Genomic DNA, 16,841 nt, shown 5'->3' with positions numbered 1-16,841 from the left:
CATTTTAATGTTTCACCGCACACTCGGGAGTTAGTGTGCGAGATTCTAGTAACGTAATAGAAATATAATCACAAAAAAATGTAATCTGCTTGGACGTAATAGGTGAAAAAAAGTACAGAGCTTCAAGCAGCTTTTTTTGTCGAGAACATTTTATATAGACCAACAAAGAACCGAGACAACCAAGACGCGCAGCACTAGCTAGAGAATTTTTTATTGTTGCAACTCGGACCAGTTACGAAAATCTGGACTACCCGCGCATTTAGAATGTTCCAGGCAAAAATATGAATGGAAAAAAAAAAGTCAAATTGGACGTTTGAGTGATTTATACAGCGTAAGGTTGGCCTGCCAGTAGGGGCGACACTGGTTTACACTGTAGATGAGCAATTTAGCCAGTGCAGTACAACCGCTAGCCTGGGGTCTTTAACGTGCACCACGCAGTAGTGATACACGACCGCACGCCGGTCGATGCTCATCCAGATCGAAACGGGCAGGGGTGGGGCTCGAACCCAGGATCCCTGGGTTCTGCAGCGCGAGCTTTCGCTCCACGCGCGTCGAGCTGGGTGTGCGCTTCAGCCCACTCAACCACCGATCCCCTTTTTTTTTTTTTTTTTTTTTTTTTAAATTAGAAGTATGTTTATTTACAAAGTTTTAAAATGATCACATTGGTTGCCATACACTTATCATGTCAGTGAGCACTGTCTGTCAGGCGAGGACCGCGATTCACACACAAATTCAAAATGTATGTCGCTCAATCATTTCTCTGTAGCGTCACATGCACCCCAAGCAGCCACTCGCGCAGCGGCCCGGGAATCCTTGTTTACCACTGAGCCTTTAGAGCGCGGTTATGCATACGCGTTCCAAATAGCGACCAACATTCAAGCCCTTGTTGTTCCGTCGCCTCAAGAAGGCTGCTCACGTACAGAAAGCCGTCGCAGAAGTGTTGCCAGGCGGGCTTGGATCCCTCTCGGACCTCCAAGTGATCCGTCCTCGACCGCCACAGCGCATATAGACCGAGGAGTGCCAGCAGCTCCCATGCCCTACTCTGTGCACTGTCGCCGAAAAGCAGAAATTTCGCGCTCTTCCACTCTACGTAAAGATCTATCTGCAGCACTGCTCGAAGCTCTGCCCAAAAAAGCTCCGCATTCGTACAGTACAAAAACACATGTTCAAGTGTTTCGGGAAACGGACACAACGCACAATTTGTTGACCACGGTTCAAAGAAACCTTTTTTAACCAGCCACGTCTTGACCGGCAGTACTTCGAAATGGAAGCGTAGGAAAAAATTCTTGACTGCCGTTCTGACAGGGTATCTACGTAAGCGACGATATACATCCGATTTATCCACACTTCCCGGAAAGCTGCGATAGAGTGGGGGCGGTATGAGCAAATCAACTGTGTCCCAGTATAGAGATTTCTTTTTAACTTTCTGCAGGTACTCGTCGGAAAAGCGGGCTCGGAAAAATTCCTTCGCCGCTGCTGTTTCCTGGTAAAACTTCAGAGCACGTGCTCGGAAGTCTCCAGTGTCCCCCTTGAGCCGCGGCCCCAAAACGCTTCCTCCCAGCTCCTTAAACGCAGAAATCACGAGAGGATTGCCTTGATCGCGGAAAAATAGGAAACGCTGTACTTTCAGCTTTAGTTCTACGTTGACAAGGCCCAACCCTCCTTTCTTCTGGCTTACAAATAGGTTGTCACGCCTCATACGTTCAAAACCCGAGTCCCAGATGAACGTTGCGAAAAATCGATGCACCTTCGCCACGTCACTTTGGGAGCACGGCAACACTTGTGCCGCGTACCAAACGGTCGGGAAAAAAACAGAGTTACAAATAAATGCGCGATTGAACAAAGAGAGTTCCCTAGCATGCCAGTCAAGCACCTTACTTCTGAGGCGATTAATGTCCAAACCACCGCATCGGCCACTCAGTTTCTCTGCGGTCAAACTGAGCCCTAGGTAATTCGAAACGCTCGTCGTCCAGGTGACACCGAGGAACTGCTCCGGTTTCAAGTCCCAGTCTCCAAGCCAGGCTCTGACAGATTTGTCTGTGTTCATCGCCGCACCCGAGACACTGCAGAAGTCTGCGATGTGTTGGGTTACAGCGCGCACTTGCATCCTTGACGAGCACAACACCGTGACGTCATCTGCGTAGGCGAGCACTTTAAGCGTACCCGACGCTAGGGACAGCCCACGAATGCTCGCGTCACCGATAATGGCCCTGCACAACGGTTCCAGGTACAATGCGAACAGAATTGGCGACATCGGGCAGCCTTGTCGCACGGATCGGGTAACTGCAATGGGAGCCGTCCTGTTGCCGTTGACCAGGAGCCGCGTCGTGATGTCACGGTAGCACAGCTGCACATATCGTAGCAGTCGCACCCCGATCCCACACTCCTCCATGAGCCGGAAGAGGAACGAATGGCGAACCCGGTCGAAGGCTTTGCTCAGATCTACCTGAAGCACTGCCACTGGAACCTTCAACACCTGCGCTGCCTCGCACACGATTCGCATCGCGTGCAGGTTGGTGCTGATGGTCCGTCTCTTGATGCCGTAGGCCTGATGCTCTCCGACGACGTCCCGTAGACCCCACTCCAGCCGCTTTGCCAGAATCTTGGCTAGGATTTTATAGTCGCTTGTTAGCAGACTGATGGGCCGGAAATGGTCGACCTTCGGGGTACCCTTTGAGTTTTTCTTCTGGATGAGCACCGTTACCGCCTGTCGCATGGATGGTGGCAGCAGTCCTCGCTTCAGTACGTCGGCGTACACGTCTCGTAGGATAGGACACAGCTGGGCTGAGAACGTCTTGTAGAACTGGCTACCGAGTCCGTCCACTCCTGGCGATTTGCGCGGAGCTAATTCCTTGATGGCTTCCTCGACCTCTGATGCCGTTATTTTCCGGTTCATTTGTTTTCGGACCTTTGGGGATATCTTGGGCAGCGCCACTCCAGTAGTCTGGAGAACGCCGTCGTCCTCCACTCTCGTGAACAGGTCGGTGTAGGCCTGCAAAAACGCGTCTTCGATTTCCTCTTGCCGGGTAACCTTGACGTCGCCTACTTGGAGCTTCCCGATCTTGTTGCGTGAAGCGTGCTGGCGTTCCTTCGTCTTGAATATTTTGCTCGGCTCTTCATCTCTCTCGAGGAACAGCGTTCTGCTTCGGACCATGGCACCGCGGTACTCCTTCTCGAGAAGCTCCAGAATATTGCCTTTGCAATCGCGGATATCTTGACTGAAGAGTCCCGGGGAACGATTTTCCTCTGCGATGAGGATTTCCAGGGTCTTCATCAAGCGGCGCTTTTCCGCCCTTTCGCGCGCCGCTTTTTCCTGGCTGTGCCGGAACGCTTTGAGCTTGACGTCCTCTTTCAGCTCCTCCCAGGTTACCGCGTTCATGGGCACAGGTCCCGTTTTGCCCTCGAGAAGCTCCTTTATCTGCGTGCGCAGTTGTTCGTCTTCGATGAGGCTTTCGTTTAGCTTCCAGCTACTCCACCAAGAGGACTTCCGGGTTCGCGGCACGGGTCTGCCCAGCGTTACCGTGACCAGAGCGTGGTCCGAGAACGCCAAGGGTAGGACTTCTAGCACAGGCGTCATTGCTGAAAATTCTCCCGAGAGGTAAATACGATCCAGTCGAGCATGGCAATTTCCTTGCCAATGCGTGTACGTTGGGTCGGCTGTTTTCTCGTTGTCCTTAGCATCCACCAGGTCGAAGTCGCGGAGCAGTTTTCGCAGTTCCAGCCGGCTGACGTCCGCTCTCAGCCGCTTTGAGCAATCCCTCTCGGCCAGCACACAATTAAAATCACCAGCGAGGATCGTTCGACAAGGTGTGTCGAGATACTGGCGAAGATTTTTGAAAAAGTCCCGTCGCTCAGTCGCGTCATTAGGTGCATACGCAGATACAAGCCTGTGAAGCTGTCCGCAGTGCAGCATTTCTACAGCGCACACCCGTCCGTTTCTGTCTCCCTCCCAATCGGGGCAGATTGCGATGTTTTTCTTCTTGCGAATCATTATCGCCGTTCCTCCGCTCTGTCCAAATGCCCTCGACAGGAAGATGACGAAGTGACGATCAAAAAAGCGCGTCAACTCCTCCACTTGACCGTCTGTGGCAATCTTGGTCTCTTGCAAGAAAGCGACATCAACCCGCTCGCGCAGAATCGTATCCAGCACCCATTGCTTTCTTCTTCTCGCCAGAAGACTTACACAATTGAGGGTTGCAAACTTAAGGGCTCGCATATTGTGGAAAAGGGGGTGCTGGTAAAGTCATGCGACGAGGACACTTTCCAGAGATGAGTAGTGAGCAGAGAGAAAAACAAAAAAGAAGTGACCTACGGAAGGGCCGGCCGACGTCGCTCTTCCGTCGGGATGCGCGGCTTCGGGTTAAAGCGCTCCTTCCGTGTGGTGTTCTTGTGCCACTTGAACTCAGAGCGTGCTGATGCTTCCCCTGGCCGCATGATGCACGTTTCACTGGCGTCGCTAAGGTCGGAGTTGTCGTCGCTCAAACTGACCTGGTTCGTGTCTTTTGATTCCAGAGCTTGGATGGCCTCTACGTCTTTTGATATAGACATTTGGACGTCGCTCGATATGACAGGGCTGCTGCTCGACGCTTGCGCATGGTCGAATTTCATGGCGTCCCCCTCGGGCTGCAACTGTGGAGGGTGCACTTCTTTCAGTTCATCGACCGGGGCCTCTTTCGCACCGACTGTGGCGGAAACCTCAGTTTCGACGTCCCTTGCGGCCTCCTCTGCCTCTTCCTCGTCCATGTTGAGGACACCATCTCCATCCGCCACCACTTCCTGCGTCACTGTAGCGTAGGTACGGACGCAGTTGTCTCGTTCATGTCCAAAGCGATGGCATTCGTCGCATCGCGGTACGCGACACTCTCGTCGAATGTGTCCCGTACCTTTGCAGCGTAGACATAAGGGATCACGTCCCGGAATCACGACCAGAACGTTGCCACCAGCAATCCTCAACTGGTGCGGAATGCGTTCTAAAGTGACGCCCTCCTTTAGGCTTAGCCGCACCAGTCTGGTCGTCGACTGGACGCCGATGAATCCTTCCGCCTTCCCCCATATATATGAATGGAAATCGGGCTGGAAAGCATCACAAGTTGTCACAGGCACTTATTTAGCCAGTCTGCCGGTGAACGTCGATTTTGTCACTATTCTTGCCCTGGACTAGCACCGTAATCACAAAGTCACTAAACGCTTGTGCTTGGTTGAGAGACACTGCATTCGGTGCTGAACGTAGTTTTCTTCCTGCTCTGGACAGTGACAATAAATTTGAGGGATGTATTTTCGCCCACAAAATTGTATTTAATTACAATTGTATTTGAAATACCCACGATTTAGTATTTAAATACACACGTCAAATACATTACCCAATTTGTAATTAAATACAAATGCAAAATACACAAAGTATTTAAAGTACGTATTTCAAATACTTGTATTTGAAATACTGCTCATCCCTGGTCGAGAGAATGACTTTGGGGAAAAGTTTTTTTTTCGCTTTACGGACGAAACCCACTGCCGCCGGGGATCGGAGTCATGTGGAAAGCGACAGCCGCTCTCGCCTTGCCGGATTCCGTGCAAGCTGCATAGGTCCTCGGACAGTATTCGACGTTTTCTGTCGTTATTTGTGCACCCTATGACCGAGCAATGGTGTCCCGATGACCGGGGGATTGTCGCCGTCCAAGCCCGTGGTTCTATTAAGTTTGCGAGTTTAAAACAGTGAAGAAAGCGCGAACGAAGTTCGGACACTGCTGCAGACACCCAACACCGGCGAAGCCTCTCATCCGGGATTTTCACTCTTTCTACCGACCCAGCGAGGGGCTAGGCGCCGGTAGCCCTTTCCCCTTTTCTCTCTTGCCCTCTTTCAGTAAAACGTCACCCGCGAGTACAATCGCACGCCTGGATTTCGTACTGGTTTGCATTCCTGCCGAGAGGTGGCAGTGCATCTCAGCAGTAAGAAATAACCAAGCGGAGGTTATCAGACTGGTGGCTAAAATCGAGGCAGGGGTGAGATTTAATCTTGGAATTCAAAACATATAATTAGATTTATAATGTTGGCTAGGTGGCGCAAGCCACCGCCCGATTCACAGGGTTTAGCCAGATCCATCCATCCATCCATCCAAGCAGCAGTAAGAAAAAAAAAAAAATATATCTTAGGCTTTTCTTTTTTTTTTTTTTTAGATTTCGTTATATTCCGCGACAACTTTTCTTGGCAATGCAGTGGAAGGTACAGGCCCGCGTCCCCTCTCCCATTTTGAGTGTGCGCGGGCTCTCCTCCTCTCCCCGCAAGCCCGCGCACACTCAAAATAAGAGAGGGGACGCGGGCATGTACCTTCCACTGCATTGCCAAGAAAAGTTGTCCCGAAGTTCTGAGCTCGCCCGCTACAAAGGAAAAAGGCGGATCATCATCATCATCTGCTAGAGAGCCTGTACTACAGAGAGTCTCCAACTGCTCTATCGGGGTCACGTGGTTTATGGGCCGGGTTTGCGATACAAGCTGCGACGAGGTGACGAAAACGTTGATCATCTGAAAACATCTCCGGCTTACCTTCTGCTCTCCCTCCTTACCACGCGAAACGCAGCGCATGCGCACGATCGCCGCAGGAGGTGTCCGCCATTAAATTGCAAACGCTCCCCGAAGTTTGAGATGGACCCTCTCTTCAATCTAGGCTCTCTATGTTCTGCTCGTGGTTCAGCGCGAGCTGCGCTCCCGTGGAGGTGAAAGCAAAAGGTGACAGGAGGGACGTCAGGCAGCGGTAAAACTGCGATCAAAGTGTTTGTGGGATTGGGTTACATAAGGATTGGGGAGTAAAGGCCCCGAATTTTAATATATTACTTTCCACATTTCTTTTGTAGCTATGATTAAGCGTTGTTGCTCATTATATATTTGATTCTTTCGGAATATCTACTCTTTGTGGCTAAGCTTCCTAGAACGTTCTTGCATTGGCGTTTACGCTGCAAAGTATCCATAAAATTGAAAAGACTTGCCGCGCCTAAACGAAGCAAGAAATTTACTTTGGTAGTCTATTATGCAAATAATTAAAAACGTTTTTGTTTGTAAACTTATTAAAAAAAACACACACACACACCAAAAGGGCCAAACTTTTCATTTGGTTGGAAACATTTATTTTGATTAGAATTCTAGTGAAGAAAATATAAAGCTCAAAATATAAGGACTCGTCAACTTTATAAAAACAAAACTTAGGAATTTTTTTTTCGTCAAATGTTAAGATTGCCAAAACATGCTACCCTTCCGTTTATAAAAATAGTAATATATTGGCATATATTTCCCGGTAACTTTTTAATTAGAACGTAATCTGATGTCTGCTTCCCACCAAAAAGTTTAAATACCAAAAATCTCCTTATATATAAACAAGTTCCTGGAACGAACATTTCTTACTTGATAGCTTACCATACCAACCAAGCATGTACCGAAATGCCCGGTGCCAAAACTACAGCACATGACGCAGTGGCGTAGCCAGGATTTTGTTTCGAAGAAAATTCAATAACATGAACGGGGGCGACCCGCGGTGCCGAAAGCGCACGATATGTGAAGTCTTTGGTCCTGGGCTTACTATTGATCACAGGCGCTGAAAGCTTCTTTTTAGTCGAAATACAAGATATAAGTGGCGCGAACCGTTTCAATTATTTATGAAAGTACTTTTTGTTCAATATTTTAGATAAAAAAAGAAACAAATGCAGTTTATAAAGTTCGGAAAGAAGAAATGACCCGTCGACATACCCGCCACCAAGCGATGTAAAAGGCGGCGCATACTAGAAAGGCGTAGTGGAATAAAGCACCGACGAGCGGCGGGCGTAGAAAGGTACCCGGCAGCGCTGCGGTCGTATACGGGTTTGACGATCTGACCGGTTCCGAGCGTTCCGAAAGCCTTCGGCGAGTAGGTTTGGCTTGCGGTTTGACCGTTTGGCGGTATGGCAGCGCGAAGTGGCTCCCGTTCTGAACTGACGTTTACCCCGTGCTTGCTGTCGCTTGTGGCCAATGAAGTGTCATGCCGAATTAGTGTGTAATCGCGCAGCAAATGCACTGCGAGCCGCCCTGGCTGCCCGCTTCATACAGCCTATCCAGAACATGCTTTAGTGGCGCCCTCTCAAGCCGTCGACACGGAGTGCTGCAGCATGCAGTGAGCGCTCGCTGGGCTTATTACCCCTCCTCTAGATCACGGCCACTCAAGCGACCAAGGACGTCATGAAGGTGTTTTTTTTTTTTTTTTTGCTTGTTTTGTAATTTTAGTTTGCCTATAACTTTTAAAATAAAGCGAAATTCGAGAAAAGAAAAGTTTCATTAAGTTACTACGTTCAGTGTGCTCAGGTTCGGTACAAATTAATAACTTGTAAAAAAGTCCTTGCAAAGCCCCTTTAAAGGGGCCCTGCAAGGAATTTTTCCAAATCAAGTCGAGGCGTCCCTATACTTTTCTCCCATCCGGGTATGATTTTTAGCAATATTCTGACGATGTCACGGTGTAATGAACCGGTGTCCTTACATCCATTGATTGGACTTGAACAACGAAACTTGAACTTCTAAAGCTCGTGCCGGCAACTTCTTTAGCTTTTGGAATTATAGCCGACCACCTTGCAGAGTAGAAACAAGGGTTGGGTATGGTCAGAGACGAAACGTCCCGAACAAACCTTGGTCAGCACGGTAACAAAGCCTGAGAATCCCCCTCAAAGCACTCTCCACCTCACTCAAGCAAAAAGAAAAAGAAATGTTCCGCTTCAGCTGTTTGGAGTGCAACGACCCCTCAAAAAATCGTAACGAGATATATCACCCTCAGATCCGGTACCAGGAATACACCCGGAAATGTATTTGGAAACAAAAATACAAAATACGCTCGAACAATTGTACTGCACTACAGAAACAAATACGATATATATTTCCGAAATACTATCCCGGTACAATTGTACCGCGATACTGCTAAACCGTGCTTCCGCACGCTCCATTCCATACTCGGAAAGTAAACGCACTTGAAATATATGTCGGAAATAAATTTTGCATGCTCCGACACTAAATTTATAGGAAGGTGTCAAGGAAATGTTGCCGGACAAAATGGTCCCGGTCAAAACGTCCCCGGACGAAATGGTTCCAGGCGCAAACCCGGATAAATGGTATCACGTAAATTTTGTGGCATAGTTACTTGCTCTCCGGAAGTCAGTCGATTGTTTGTATTTTATGCAAATTGAGCATAAAGAAAAGAAAATGTTTTATTGAATACCTAAGTTATGAAAGGCTAACCGTTTTCAATTGTGTATATTCAATTTAATAACACTTTCCGCCAATATACAAGTATATATCAAATAATGTTCCTATAATATTGGGCATATTCAGCATGAGAGACAAAAAAAAATAGCGTGGACGATCATGCGACATGACGCGAATGGACTGGTGCGACGTTTCGGTGATATTTCGTTGTGGTTGACTTAAAAATCTGGTGGTAATGCGACGCGCTGTCTCGCATAAACCATAATGCCCGAGTCCCACTATAGGGGGTATTCACTGGCCGTCATATTTGGGGACGCTTTTTAGACCGCATGCTCAGAAAGAGCTCACATCAATAGGCTGCAAAGACCACCAATCTTGATGATGCGGAATGCACATTGCGCAAGAACTCTGGAAGGTCAACATCAGCACGTGCTCAACGTTCGTGCACACAGCTATGGCCGCCAGAGAATACTCCCTATAAACTTTTACATAAACTCGTGGGAGGGTGCGTTCATTGCTTTGTTCGTGCGTCATGCACTGACACTTTCTGGCTGGCGAGCGAGCGCTGGCTGAACTGGGATTTAGAACGTGCGCTCCTGGCTTTGAGACGTATACATTCTAGCGCGAGTGCTCCTTCTGCGGAAGAACGTTTCAAAGCCTCAACGTCGTGTTCTCGCGCTTGTATACACAGGATGCAGTCTCAGGTTGAACGGACTATACAGAGACAAACAGAAACAACACACACCGACAGGCCTCAAATACGTGCATCATGCACGCGGTATCTTTGGCAGGCTTGCGATCACTTGCGCTTGCATTCACGAGCACCGAGAGACTGCAAGTCTGCCAAAGGTAGTACCATCGCGTGCATATTGGGCGTACCTGAGTCTTGTCGGCGTCGATTGTTTCTGTTTGTCTTTGTATAGTGGGACTCGGGCGTCACACGATCACACACAGAACAGCGCTGGAACTAAACACATTACCGCGGTCGCGCTGCACAAAATGCTTGGTCGCACCACCAGCGTGTCCATTCTTCGTTCAGTAACGTTATTTTCTACGTGCTGCCTTACGTGCGCGCATAGCGTGATCTCGACGTCGAATGCGTTTCATCCTAACACCCAGTGGGAGACCGACGGCGCCTACACATCGACGATGCTCTTTCTCACGGGCGCGGTTACGCCGTCCATGGTTACTTCAGCGATGGTGGTACCGCGGTGTGAGAATTGCGCTCCCTGGCTCCTGGATGATTGAATTCATAATAAAAGTGCTTGCCTACACCTTCCTGTCGTGAAAATATGAAGTAAGGCTCCAATACTGCGCGTATACAGCAAAACTGGAATGACTTACGCATCGCAGACCCAGATCGGTGGCCGAGTGGTCTAGCGCACACCAGCTCGGAGCACGTGGAGCGAAAGCTCGCGCTGCAGAACCCAGGGATCCTGGGTTCGAGCCCCACCCCTGCCCGTCTCGATCTGGATGAGCATCGTACCGGCGTGCGGTCGTGTATCACTACTGCGTGATGCACGTTAAAGACCCCAGGCTAGCGGCTGTCCCGCACTGGCTAAATTTCTCATCTACAGCTGCAGGAGACTCGTCGCCCCTGTGAGGCAGACCAAGTTCTAGACTGTATAAACACACACACAACCCCTTCGTGCTACTGTTCTACGACGATCATTCAAATGGCAGCCATTTTGATAGGAGCCAGTGCGCACCCTATAGGTCGTGAAGTTTGCGTATACGTAGATCTAAGATTATGTAGCACTCGTAAACTTCGGAATTATATTGTTTAAAATAAACAGTCAAAACTTTGTTTTCTGTTCTGTAAATGTATCACTGTATTACTTAATTATTGCTCTTTAACTTGTACTACCGCCAGTGGCGTAGCTAGGCCATCTGGCACCCGGGGCCCTTAAATCTTTTGTCACGTCCCCCCCCCCCCCCCCCCCCCCCCCCCCCCCCCCCCCCCCGCTCCCCGAGACCGCAAAGCTAAAAGCCATAACCGCAACGCGAGGTCACGCAGCGACAATGAAATAATAAATACAGGGTTAGCCAGCAAAGAGTGCTTTGTTTATTCAACTATGTACACATAATGAGGACACATGAAGTTTTTTTTTATATTGAGCATTTGTGTAACGAAAGCTGAACATTCAATTACTTCATAAGTTCTTTCTCCGACACTTGGCTTCTGCAAAGTTATTGATTACTGTTGTAAAATTTATGTTTTTTTAACGTTCTTCTTTTATGGACAGTATCGACAGGTTTAAGAGCCTTTCATCGCTCATGGTGGAGCGCAGAGACGTTTTGATTAGCTTTAGCTTGGAGAAGTTCCTTTCGCATGAGGCAACTGAAACACAAATGGTGAGGAACAAGCGAAATATAACAGTCAGGTTTGGAAGGGTCTCGAAAAAGCTCCATTTGGCAATAAATTCTAGAAACTGCTTTGCATTCCAAGTTTTTGTGTAAGACCTTCCTGTGATTTCTTTCTTCTTCGTCTGGCGCCTTCTCTTGCTGTCTCGGCGCAGCCCGGCCGTGGTCGGCGCAAGCCAGCGTCGTGTTGCGCTGGGTTTGGCGTAGACTAGGTGGCGTTGGCTCGGCGTGCCCGGGCACAGCTCTTTCTCGAGTGCTCCCGCACTTTCCGCGCTTGTTTTTTCCGCCGGTGCGCGATGACTTTGCGCGAGCCAAGCCAGTTTTGCGACTCTGCACCAGACACGTTCGTAATGGAAGAGTGGTGACCTCATGCGTCTACACATTCTTTGCCACTTACGAACCAGTCAAGCCGGGGGGGATTTCCGCCGAAAGTGGCACCCCCCCTCGTGACTGAGACTCCTGGTACCCGAAGCCCACGGCCCCCCGGACCCCCCCCCCCCCCCCCCCCCCCCCCCCCCCCGTTACTACGCCACTGACTACCGCTCTTGAAATTTTGCACGTATGTTGTGTTATTATCAGTATTATATAATTTCTTGTATATGTAATCTTTGCAACTGCTGTGTGTCTGTCAGGAGGCTAGGACCTGTCAAGCTGCTTTAACAGGTTTTTCCTCAGCTCCCACCGTACTTATTTGATAAATAACGTTTATTATTATTAATATTATTATCATATTATCACCGGCTAGTTCAACCAAGCGCAGAGTGTGCGTCACGACCTTGTGCTTTTACTCTATACGCCTATGTATTTGTGTAGCGACTTTAAGGAACAATGCCCCGACCTATGCGAATGGGAGCCCCATAGCCGAGACGAGCGATAATAGAAATTTAATTAACTTTTGGGTTTCTTTAGTCGCTTCACGGAATAGATATCTAAAGGCTCGAATAGCCAAAAATATATACACTACTCTTCAATAAAGCTTCAAAGTAGCAGTTTACCAAAACTATCAAAGAGCGCCCAGAGTGTCGAAAGATCCCTCGGGACCATTTCGTCCGGGTTCACATTTGGGACCATCTTGTCCCGGGATCATTTGGACCGGTACCATTTTATCCGGGACCATTTTAACCAAAATCATATTTGTCCGGGTCCATTTTTTTTTTTTTTGAGACCGTTTTTTTTTTTTTGCAACCCGTTTTCCCCCGCTGCCAGTTTCACCGTCCATGTATACGGAGCGCAAGTTCGTCTGCTTCTTTTGCAGGGGTTGTGATATTGTCAGAATGCCGAGCTCTTATTGGCTGTTCGAAAAAAAAAATATTGGGTAGAACTCGAGGCATCTAGCATTGAGGAAAACTCACTATACTTTCAATGAAAACCAATCAAAGCTCGGTGTCGTTCTGATGTCACCGCAACTCCTGTGCAAAAAACAGACGACTTGTCCTTCGGATAGTCTCGATCGGACTGCTGATACACACATCATACGAAAGGCACGGAGTTCTCCGCAGACATGATGAGATAATTATACCCAACGGGCAACTCGAATGCCATTTACAACGAATGGCATTTGTGTGATCGGCGAATCAGCTCGCAATCTGTAGCGCGTGGTTAGGTTAGGTTAGGTTAGGTTAGGTCGCGCGCTGATTGGCCGTCCGATCAAATGTCATTCGTTGTAAATGGCATTCGAGTTTCCCGTGTGGCACGGTATCTGTGGACACGTCTCGAGCATGTTCGAAGCCTGTTTGCTTCATAAATGCTTCGAACTTGTCTGCAGAGAGCTTCTATGTGACAGGACTGAAGGAAGAAACACGCCTCAGAACGTGTCTCCACACTGTCATTCGTACGATGTATTATTAACAGTGCGATCGCGGCTTTATTCCAGGGGTTGTTTCCCCTGTGCCTCGTCCTTTAAAATCCCCGTGTTAACTTTCCCGAGTATCAAAAGTCGCCTGCCCAAGGTCCCCTATTACGCCACTATACTGCCGTTCTGTGAACCGCCCTGTTGTTTTTGATTTCTAATCAAGACGGAATACGTGAAGCGTGTATTAGAGAAAAGGAAAACCGACATAGTTCACAGCTGTGTTTCACGTATGGACGCTTGTCACCCTCAATAGAGGGAAGAGATGCAACTACGTCCCTTTAATAGGGTGTAGGAAAAAGAAATAGCCCGGAAAACAAATGGCACCGGAATAAACGGCCCTGAAAAAAAAAAGAAAAAAAAAAAAAGGTATCAGAAAAAAATGTGTCCGCAAAGAATGATTCCAAGTCACGAGTAGGAAAAAAAGGTTCCACGGGGTTATAAAAGAAATATCAACCGTGGAACCCATTTTGAAATGGTAGATAACCTCGTAAATTTCTTCATCACAGTAGTCACAGTCTGAATTGAAGTGTTGTCATTTGTTTTTATAACGAAAAGACACAAGGATATGCACACACAGACACACGCACACGCACACGCGCACACACGCGCGCGCGCACGCACGCGCGCACGCGCACACACACACTCACACACACACGCGCGCACACACACACACTAACACACACACAGGACGTGTGATTTAACGAAAACAAAATAGTGAGTGAATTTTGAAGTTGCTCTCGTTCCGTTTCGCACAATAAAATGAACCGATCAACCTACAAAAATGCCTTTTCACTTTTAATCTAAAAAAACGTCTTCATACGGATTCATAAAAAAAGCTTGGTTTTCATTTGTTGATTTCAGTTGAGGTAAGTTTTTTTTACTTTTATATTTTCACCAAACAAATACACCACCTAGCCACACTTTCGGGATAAATGACTGTCGGAGCATCTGAAAGTGAATATTTTTTTATGGTTAAAATCTTTTTGGCCCATTTGTATAAAGAACAAGTCACATTTTCGCGGCAGTAATATGCAATAAAATTTGATTATTCAATATTTAATTTATAGCAAATTTCTCGAATTACTCGTTCCCTTTATAAATATAAAATATATGGTAATTAAAGCTTCGTGATAAAGTGAACGGCACAAAAGCCTCTCAAGATCACAGAAGTATTACAACCGGGCCCTAATAAATAGCACGTGGCTTTCTATTTATGCTGTGCCACTTAGAACTAATAAAAATGCGCAGTGGGCTTTCCTGCGTATATTTCTGAGTTCCCATTGTCCCCCAGTTAGCCTATCGAAAGCCACGCGCTCCGCCGTTCGCATTTAATTGGAGTCCGGTATATCAAACCGTTTTCACTTTGGTCCGTTTTTTGTTTTGTTTAATGCTGCGAGTTTACATTTATTTTTTTATCTTGAAGAAAGAAGGTCAAAACTCTCATTACTTGATTACACGTGCCACGTAGCGTCGTCACTACAAATATCTGCAATGTATTGGCCTGTGTTACCATTTGGGGTTACTGCACAGCCAGGGCTTGTCTCGCATACAAAGCTGCAAGGTTAGCACATGATGTATGAACTCTATTTTTACCCCCTCTATACGACACTTTTGGGCAGCGTACGGTCGTGTGAGTCGTAAAGTTGCAACACTGTATAATTTGTGACATAATACTAATAGTTTATCAACAAACACGAAGAAGTCAACGTCGATGTACTAGAGAGTACAAAAGGAACATGAGTTAGGAGAGAGAAAATCGGAATGTGAAATACTATAAGTCGTATACCTCGTCTACGAGACTCTGAACACTTTGAATAGACGAGATCCGACAGTTAAGTAGGGCTTTCTACAAGTTGTATTCAAAAGCCATTCTAACGTAACAAAAAAAAAAAAAAAAAAGAAAAGAAAAAGAGGTATAAGTAAGTCAATGAACGGAGCGCAATGCTACTTTTGACAAAGATGTCTTTAGGTAGTTCATTTATCATACTCATATTTTTTTAGTGTAGGTTTTTGGCAACAAAATTACAAGAAAACAAACATTTGGAATTTTCTATGTATCGAGAAAGTAGCAGAACCAATCAGAGGTTCGCTGATGTTCTCTTCCCACGCGTAAGAAAATATTTTTTTTTCTTTTCTTGCGTTTCTGACAGAAACTTAGACCCACGATCTTTGAGTATGATATAGGCTGACCCCCATGGGACGAATATTCTGCGAATAACCAACGAATTTTGCCCGGCGGTGTTTGCTCTGCGCGTAGAATCAGTGGCTGCTACATCGCGCGCAAAGTGAGCGTGCCGTCGAGCGGCGTTCGCCAGTTATTCGTCACATATTTCGTTCTATGGAGTTCAGCCATAAATGCTACCACCTAAAGAGACCTTTGCAAGAAGTTTAATTGCACTCAGTTAGTTAGCTTATTTATAGGATTTTCTTTTACGCTGAAGAGCACTCGGATAACCTTGCACACATGGCTTTCACTGACGTCACATCAGCGGCCATTGTGGTGACCTTGCTTCTGAGCGCGTACCTTCTATTGCGTATACTTTCCTCACCGTCCAATTTGGTTTTGTCCGCAAAAGACAGCAAGAATGGCCACCAACATGGCGCGATGACGTCACGCGCAAGCCATGTACTGGTGAGGTGCGCTACCAAAAGCCTCGCTGTAGTCGGCTTTCCACGATTGTCCAAACAGTCTTTACTGATATGTCTCGGCTGGTGCTCAGCCGATAGCGCGACCTGGCGCCCGCGCTTTCCAGAGCACGGGGCTGGGGAACGGGACAGGTGCACGGGTTCAGGATTCGAGGCGACATCTGGACGCTACCCAGCTTGAGCTTGAGTCCTTGCCCGAAATACGTAATACCTATGACGACTTAAAAGAGATTAATTTTGCTTTCGTCTTCAGAATTATGGGTAATCTCAGACTGTGAACGTTGACGGTGATTCCAAGTTTTTACTGTGCTTTTTGCACACGCCATCGAACTTGTCGCTTGCAAATGATATTAGAGACTTGTAGCAAACCGTTACCGTACTTCCGTTACCGTACTACCGGTACCGTACTACCGTTACCGTGGGTCCGACTGAGCATGTGTGATCACGTACAGTTAAAATCTTGCAAAATTTGATTTTTGCATACCGGGGACTCGTACCGTGGTAGCGAAGCTCGACTGGAGTTTACCCTGATAACAAAAGTTGACGGCAATAAATAAGTTACAACAATGGGTGCGCAATCAAGTGGAATAATGATAAACCTTAAGATCGGTATTAATCGGTTCCTGATAATTAGAAACAGCGTTTCTTGGCAACGCAGTCAAAGCTATGGGCGTATACTTAATCTCGCGCACCCTGGGCACCCATCAAATCGAATGCGCGAGTCCTCCTTGTTTCTTCTGATATGCCATGAAAAGCTGCCCCTGAGTGGAG

General features: G+C 47.4%; 1 protein-coding gene across 1 annotated transcript in view; it reads right to left on the bottom strand.

The window, feature by feature from the left end:
• LOC8029494 (tudor domain-containing 6) overlaps nucleotides 1-10,919 on the bottom strand; it is a 61,644-nt gene extending 50,725 nt beyond the window's left edge. The window contains exon 1 of the mRNA XM_040218420.3: nucleotides 10,553-10,919. The gene's annotated coding sequence lies outside the window, so the exon portion shown is untranslated. The remainder of the gene's footprint in view (nucleotides 1-10,552) is intronic.
• Between the last annotated feature and the right edge of the window lie 5,922 nt (nucleotides 10,920-16,841).

The sequence above is a fragment of the Ixodes scapularis genome, unplaced genomic scaffold, assembly GCF_016920785.2.
Source record: "Ixodes scapularis isolate PalLabHiFi unplaced genomic scaffold, ASM1692078v2 PGA_scaffold3__209_contigs__length_174095766, whole genome shotgun sequence".
Taxonomy (NCBI): Eukaryota; Metazoa; Arthropoda; class Arachnida; order Ixodida; family Ixodidae; genus Ixodes; species Ixodes scapularis.
This window is presented reverse-complemented; position numbering and strand designations above follow the sequence as displayed.